This window comes from Alexandromys fortis, unplaced genomic scaffold (assembly GCF_014885135.2).
Source record: "Alexandromys fortis isolate MF-2015 unplaced genomic scaffold, M_Fortis_MF-2015_v1.1 scaffold_332, whole genome shotgun sequence".
NCBI lineage: Eukaryota > Metazoa > Chordata > Mammalia > Rodentia > Cricetidae > Alexandromys > Alexandromys fortis.
Genome location: NW_026068232.1, coordinates 122,884 through 131,680, shown reverse-complemented (window position 1 = coordinate 131,680; position 8,797 = coordinate 122,884). Strand labels below are relative to the sequence as shown.

The following is an 8,797-nucleotide window of genomic DNA, read 5'->3' as shown; positions in this document are numbered from 1 at the left end:
CATTGAAGTTTTCAAATTTCTATGCCTTTAAATTCACCATGTCTCTTAGAAGACACTTTGTTCACAATAGATAATGTAATCCTTGGAATCATAAACTCTGTCTGCCAAGTCCATGCAATAATTTCTGGATATAAAAATAATACATAGGTGTTTGTATTGATTGTGTGTGGTTGAATACAATATGGTAAGTTATTTCCCATTTTAGCAGGTGCACACTTGTGTAAAATTATGCTTTTTTCTGACAGTTCGTGTAACAATAAGGGCCAGCTTGTTGGGGTTTCTGTCCCACCTAGTACTGCACAGCCGGCAAGCCCCAAAGAAAATCACACAGAGATCCCCATAAGTTATAAAACTGATTGGCCTATTACCTCAGTCTTCTTATTAGCTCTTGTAGCTTATATTAACCCATTATTCTTATCTATGTTAGCCACATGGCTCAGTACCTTACAGCCAGGCAGGTTACATCTTGCTTCTCTGTGGTCTGGGCTGGCATGTGGGAAGAGCTTCCTTCTTCTCAGAATACTCCTGTTCTCCTTGCCCCACCTCTATTTCCTGTCTGGTTTATCCACCTATAATTCCTGCCTGGCCAATCAGCATTTATTTAAAACATGATTGACAGAATACAGACAATTCTTCCACACCAAGTTAGACTTACTGTTTTTTCGGGGTGTAGGGATAAATATTTATAGCACAGATAGAAATTATGTGGCTTCAGGAAAGTTGCTGATGGAAGTTCTTTTTCAGGTTCCACTATCTCCCTATCCATGTGTAGTAGGCTTGGTTATTGTGTTGGGTATAATTTGTCTTGCTGTGAATGACATATTCAAGTCTTAATTAAGGATGTTATAATGAAAATGCCAGACATGTCTTTGGCATATCTAATAACATAAAAAAGGGCTAACTGCTGGAAAATTATAACATTTGGAGAAGTTGGTAATTTAATCAAATTTACAGAGATGTGTTTGCAGTTCTGTTGGCTATTTGACACTAACAAAGCAGAACAGGTATGAGGAGAAAGAATAAGTATATTAATAATTTGGAGGACAATTTCTAAGACTGTAAAAGTGTAATTAATATTTAAATTGACTCTATTTTCAAAAAGAAGGGAAAGGAGAATATATGGCTTTAGGATACATTTATATATAGGATATCTAGATAGAAGATTTTTCAGCATTGTTTTATTCCAAATATGTACGATTACAGTGTACAGCTGATATACTTTATTGAATTGAAGGTTTTTATCCAGGGGAAAGAAAACAAATGTGGAAAGTGTGGGAAGGCAAAGGAAAGCAGCAGAGATAGGAATGTAGAATAGTTGGTTATGTTGAATGAATATCTGTGTGGCCTTTGGGTGGTACCCTCTATCTTATTTTTGCTTTTCTATTTAGATTTGGCTTAGAGCCACTTTGATAAACAATCTGACTGCTTGGAGATGTGTACCATTGACACCTATTATTATAATACAAATATTTAAATTCAGGAATGGTAGCATTACCATCTAATACCAGGCTAGGAGGCATAAGAAGTAAGAGTAAGAATTCTGAATTTCCCTCTCATGCTTACATACCATTATTGGCAAATTGTATACCTGTTAGAAGCAATATGTCATTCTGATTTTTCTAATACATTTCTGCATGTAACTTGTACGTAATGGGTATTTCAGCATGGTTTTACTTTTGAATTCCCACCAACAGAATTTGTGTACATAACCTTTTCATTATAAATCTCTTGGTATATTCTTATTATCCTGTGGAAGAATCCTGAAGCTAAACCTTATCAGAGTTGGTTTTTATTTAAACAGCTAATGAAAGGGGAAAGACAATATCTTCAGCTCTGTTAGCAATAAGAGTTTGACCATGTGCTAGAGTATTCATGTACTCACAGGTGATTTACCTGAAACAGATGTCACAGAAAAGGGAAAAGGGTATATGTACTAAGGATGGATTGGTGATTGAAGGAAAATTTTGGTGAATGGAATATGGTGAAAAGGTTCAACATTTTAATATTGGCATATTACCAGTGAAAAGAATAATTTCTGACTATGACTTGGCTCTGTGAAAACAAAATTAATGCCAATTGCATGGAGACACACGTGGAACCACACATAAATCATACAAACAAATGTGCAATTGTTCAGAATATGCATGTATTATGAATATTATGAGGTGGGAGAGTCTTCTGTTTTGTTTTGATTTCATTGGTTAATAAAGAAACTACCTTGGCCCTTTAATAGGACAGAAAATTAGGTAGGCTGAGTATACAGAACAGAATGCTGGGAGAAAGAAGCCGATTCAGGCAGCCACCATGATTCTCCTCTCCAATATAGGCTCAGGTTAAGATCTTACCTGGTAAGCTATCACCTCGTGGTGCTACACAGATTATTAGAAATGGGTTAATCGAGATGTGGTAGCCAATAAGACACTGGAACTAATGGGCCAGGCAGTGTTTAAAAGAATACAGTTTCTGTATAATTATTTCGGGTAAAGCTAGCCGTGCGGAGCTAGGCGGGAACGCAGCCCACAGCTCCATCACTACAACATTACTTTAAAAGAAAGACAAAAGATTATTGCTTAATCACCATTACTCAGTATGCAAATTGGGAATGAGCAGTGTAGGACTTGAAATTGACATTGGCACTTTACAGTACAAGAATCTCTTCTCAGGAGGTTCTCTTACATGGACCACCTAAGAGTCACGCGTAAGAAGCAACACCTCCTCCTCATCTCCACCATCCTCTGGGAAGCTGCGAAGCAGCAACCATACCTGAGTGCATTTCCATCCATGTCGGCCAGGTTGGTGTCCAGATCTGCAATGCCTGCTGGGAACTCTACTGCCTGGAATATGGCATCCGGCCTGACGGCCAGATGCCAAGTGACAAGATCATTGCTGGAGGAGACGACTCCTTCTTCAGTGAGACAGGCGCCGGCAAGCATGTGCCCTAGGCAGTGTTCGTAGACCTGGAACCCAAGGTTATTGATGAAGTTCGCACGGGTACCTCCTGCCAGCTTTTCCACCCTGAGCAGCTCATCACAGACAAGGAAGATGCTGCCAATAACTATGCCCCTGGCCACAACACCATTTTCAAGATCACTGACCTTGTCTCGTCAGAATTCGCAAACTGGCTGACCAGTGCACAGGTCTTCAGGGCTTCTTGGTCTTCCACAGCTTTGGCAAAGGAACTGGCTCTGGGTTCGCCTCCCTGCTGATGGAGAAGCTCTCTGTTGATTAGGGAAAGAAGTCTAAGCTGGAGTTCTCCATCTACCCAGCCCCCCAGGTTTCCACCACTGTGGTTGAGCCCTACAACTCCATCCTCACCACCCACACCATCCTGGAGCACTCTTGATGGAGGAAGGTCATTGGTTAAATAAAGAAACTGCCTTGGCCCTGATAGGTTAAAATTTAGATAGGCGGAATAAACAGAACAGAATGCTGTGAGGAAGAGGAAGTGAGCTCAGAGGCCATGCTCCCCTCTCCTGGGCAGACACGATGAAGCTCCAACCCAAGATGGATGTAGGCTGGAATCTTCCTGGTAAGCAAATTTTGAGGTTCTACACACATTAATAGAAATGGGTAATCAAGCAGTGTTTAAAAGAATACAATTTGTGTGTTGTTATTTCGGGGCATAAGCTAGCCAGGTGCCAGGAACTAGGCTGTGGGAAGAGACCCACAGCTCCCACAACAGAATGGTGCCCAATGTGGTAGCAGCAATTTCTCGGTCTGCTCTGCTTGCTAGAAGCAAGCAAGCACTCTCATCCAAGAAAGGCTTCCTGACTCAGCTTTAGCTGCAAAACCCTGCAGCTCTTTAAAAGGTCCTGCCAAGAAACACTTAAACGGTGTTGACAAAAAGCTGAACACATGCTTTTCAGTTTTCAGCCGTAGCAGGAAATAAAGGTATACTCTGATTGTGCCTTCATGGTAGACAATGAGGCCGTCTATGACATCTGTCGTAGAAACCTCGATACTGAGCACCCCACTGACACTAACCTAAATAGGTTGATAGGTCAAATTGTGTCCTCTATCACTGCTTCCCTCAGATTTGAAGGAGCCCTGAATGTTGACCTGACAGAATTCTAGACCAACCTGGTGCTCTACCCTCCTATCCACTTCCCTTTGGCCATATATGCCCCTGTCATCTCTGCTGAGAAAGCCTACGATGAACAGCTTTCTGTAGCAGAGATCATCAATTCCTGCTTTGAGCCAGCCAACCAGATGGTGAAATGTGACCCTCACCATGGTAAATACATGGCTTGCTGCCTGCTGTACCATGGCAATGTGGTTCCCAAAGATGCCAATGCTGCCATTGCCACCATCAAGACCAGCATACCATCCAGTTTGTGGACTGGTGCCTCACTGGCTTCAAGGTTGGCATTAATTACCAGAATCCCACTGTGGTACCTGGTGGAGACCTGGCCAAGGTCCAGAGAGCTGTGTGCATGCTGAGCAACACCACAGCCATCGCTGAAGCCTAGGATCACCTAGATCCCAAGTTTGATCTGATGTATGCCAAGCGTGCCTTTGTGCACTGGTATGTGGGTGACAGTATGGAGGAGGGGGAGTTCTCTGAGGCCCGTGAAGACATGGCTGCCCTAGAGAAGGATTATGAGGAGGTTGGTGTTGATTCAGTTGAAGGAGAGGGTGAGGAAAAAGGCGAGGAATACTAAATTAAATGTCACAAAGGTGCTGCTTTTACAGGGAAGTGTATTGTGTTCCAACATAAAGTGTGGTCTCATCAGCTAATTTGTATGTGGCAATGTGTGCTTTCATACAGTTACTGACTTATGCTGTGAAATATGAAGGATTTGTCATAGACCCAAGCCATCCATTTCACTGATGGATTTTAAATAAAATATTCCCTGTCTTAAAAAAAAGAATCTATTCTCAGGCAATTATATATATATATATATACACACATATATATACATATATATATGTATATGTATATATGTATACATACATATGCATATATACATAAATACATGCAAACATATTTGCATACAGTAGAAAAGCAGTAATTTTAGAACTCATATATTTGCACAAGTAATATGATATTGCATTTCAGCAGCAAGCAGCAATTGGCAGCCTAGAATTACAATCACACTGATTCCTGGCATGAACTGAAGCTTTCATTTAGCTCACCAGGATTTTGGCATAGACAACTGTATATAGAACCACTCCCTACTTGCCAGAGGATTATCAATTTTTACTATTGATAATTGGAAGCAGAGCCCGGGGAAAATTACACATTCCCTCACCTGCACTTTTATTTTTGCAGCTTCAGCAGAAAAATACATTCAGGTGGGGACAAGAATGAGTCAACAGCTCTGATAGAGATCTCTAAAAGTATCACAGCATTTCCCCTTATTGGTGGAATTGAGATCACTCTCCTCATTGGTCCTTATTTCCTTCTCAATTTGACTGTACACTCTTCTTCAATGAGAACTCATGAACGCTAATAAAAGCATCAGCAGTGCGAGTTCTTTCCAGTCAGATTCTGGCTATAGTCTAGGTCTCAGTTGAACCTGGGTATAACCAAAGCCCAGACTAGGCAGATTGCTACTTACTTTTGCAGGAAGCAGAGCCAATGGAAAGGAGAAAAGTCAGGGTTGTTTGATTCCAAGCATTATAGCTCCGAGTCACATGATCCTGTGTTTTAGGCAGCAAGTAGTTTCCTCTTCCTGAAGGTAATGCTTCTCTTTTAAAATGTGATTTTTTTTAAAATTTCAATATTCTCACATTAATGTTGAGCAGACTATGTTAAGAGTATGATGTGGCTGTGTAAAATCAAAATTGATGCCAAATGTATGCTTACATTTGTGGACTCACACAATATTATATTAACAAATGTTCAATTCCTGAATGTATACAAGTATTATTAATATTTTTTTCTAAAAGTAATGTCTCAGAATATTGCTTAATATCCAGACACTGTTGCATAGAGTATGAAATATGAGAACATTCAGAGAAGGGGCAAAAATAATATTTCACTTACAAAGAAGCATGCCATTTCAGGCACTCATATATATTGCAGAACTGATGAAATTTAAACACTCAAACATTGTACGTTGGGACTCTGACACAACATATCACCAAATGACAGCAGAAAGAGGCAATTGGCAGCCCAGATTCATAATCACCCACCTACTGGCAGAAATTGCAGTTTTCAAGTATTTAGTCAAGTGAAGAACTTGGTAGGCAGATATATAGTATCATCTCCTACTTGACACAGGTGTTTTGTGTGGACCAAACCAAGTGATGAATGGGCACTTGAAATAAATCCCACAGTAGCTCAGAAATCAGAAATACATAGTTATTTATTTAGGGATAAACTCACAAATCAGAATCCTCTGTTGACCAGTTGACAATCCAAACGAGCAGCCAGGAGAAAGAAGGAAAGAAAAAGGAACAGGTGCAGGTTCTGAGTCCACATATATAGTATAAGAGGCCACGCCCCAGTAGGCGGGTAATCACAAGCTGCAAATCTTCCTACAACAGTTTTATTTTGTTTTGTTGATATTTATTGTAAGAACCCAGGGAAATCACACACACACACAGAAACACACACACACACAGGCTGATTCTGCTGCAGCATACATTCACGGGGGAAACAAGAATGAATCAGCAGTTCTCATGGAGATCTCCAAGAATACAGCAGGATTTGCCTCACTTGGTGGAACTGAGATCACTACCCTGATTGGTTCTTAATTCCTGTGCAATTTGAATGCAGACACTTGTCCAATCACAGCCCAGGAGTGCAAATAAAAGCGGCAGCAGTGAGCCTTCTTACCAGTCGGACCTGGCTATAGGCAAGGTCTTAGTTGGACCTGCCTATAACCAGCCCAACTGTAAACTGTCAGCGACAAGGCAGACTGCCCCTGATGTATACAGGTGTCAGAGCTGTGGAAATCAGCAGAGTCAGAGATTGTTTAATTGTCAGCATTACGGTGCTGAGTACGCGTTTCTTTAATGTGTGCCAGAAGTAAGATCCGGCTTCTGTAGCTACTGCTTCCCTTTTCAGCCTTGATTTGTTCATAATTTCAATATTCCAGAAGGAATGCTTAACAGAATATTTTGTGAGAATGTATTGTCAATGTGAAGAGAAAATTAATGCCAAATTCATGTAGACATTTGTGTAACCACACATCAAGTCATATGAAAAAATGAGCAATTGTTGAGAGTAAAGGAGTTTTATGAATCTTTCATTCTAAAATGAATGCCTTAGATTATTACCTAATCATCATGAGACTGCTTGATACAGTATGCAAATTGGGGATGTTCAGAGTAGGGCTTAAATTAATATTTCCACTAACAAGCATTTCATATCAGGCACTAATTCACACATACACACATAAACAAACACACACACAAGTAATATAAACATGTAACAAAAACCGGATTTTAAAAATTTGATCATTGCAGATGGGGAATCCGATATGATATATCAGAAAATATCAGCCCCAAGCAGCATTTTGCACACCAAAGTCACAAAAAGCCAGCACAAGGTAGGAATGCAGACTGCCATATAGATAGTCAGAAGCAGTGTTCAGGCAGCCTGATATAGGATCTCTGATATAGGATCTCACTATACATTGCAGAGGTTGATATTTTCCTTTTGCTAATTAGAGTCAGAGCCCAAGGTAAATTACAGTTTCTCCTCCGTTTTTTTNGTATCATCCTGCTCCTGAAACTCCTAATTCTAAGATGTCAAATCTCTGTCTCAGACAGAGATTTTATTACCTATATGGAAGAAAATCCATTTCCTACATTCATATCTGTCAGACACGAGGAGATACAGGATCCTGTTTATCCCTGAGGAGATCCCCTGTAGGGTTGCTGTGGCATTGTCAGTGTTCCCTAGCAAACCTTGGATTCTATGAAAATGTCAAGGCAGTATCTTTTGAAGGTGCTCCTACTCCTATCACTGAAGGCATGGTGTACAACGAAATGCAGAGGGAAATTTTCTTGTTATCATCGTGTTGCTATTTGGGATCATAGGTTCAATTCTCCAATCTTGGTTTGCAATTGCTGTACAATTTGGCATACAAGCTCTACTACTTGCTTCTTCCTCTCTTGTCAGCCCATTCCTCTCTTAGTCATCAGGACAGGTATGAACTTATTCAAGAAATAATTTTATTCTCATATTGAGAGATTTGTATTACTTAGGTTGTATGTTTTGCCCCTATCCAGATCTTATGTATTCTGCCTGATACTCTGAATTCCTGTGACTGACAATAAAATTAGGCTGGAAAAAATTGCGAGTGGTATGGTAACCTTAGACAAATGCTTAGGGGAGGGGCTCTCACAGGTTCTAACAACGATTCAATTGATAGATTCAATATATTACAAGTTAAGGCAGAGTAAGGATGTTTCCTTTTCTGGCTGTTCATAATATTTACATAGCAAGATGATCAAGCAAACATCTCTGGGAAGTATGCTGAATTCCTTAGGGTCATGAGACATGGTGATAGAGTTAAAACAAGTGGTAGATTTACATTTAGCATTTGACATACTCCCGCACTTATTCCCAGGGTAGCTTGACAAATTTTCAACATGAAAAGTGGGAACATATTTTCCATTTTCCTTATTTACCTACATCAGTTGCCAAAATTTTGTTCATCTCATTCAATCTTATTTGTGGCAGCTAAAATATCAAATAGTTTTGATTTCCATTTCTAGGTAACAGTATTTTAATAACAAACTAACAGAGTAAAAAATCTGAATTTGTAAATCTGTCAGAGACTACATGAGAACACAAAGGGTGCATGTCAAGGAACCAATTAATGATGAATCTTGACTCAGA

The 8,797-nt window shown here is 39.9% G+C and overlaps 1 pseudogene; it reads left to right on the top strand.

Annotated features, from left to right (window-relative positions):
- Positions 1-2,765: 2,765 nt before the first annotated feature.
- On the top strand, positions 2,766-4,661 carry LOC126493739 (tubulin alpha-1A chain-like; annotated as a pseudogene).
- The last annotated feature ends 4,136 nt before the right edge of the window (positions 4,662-8,797 follow it).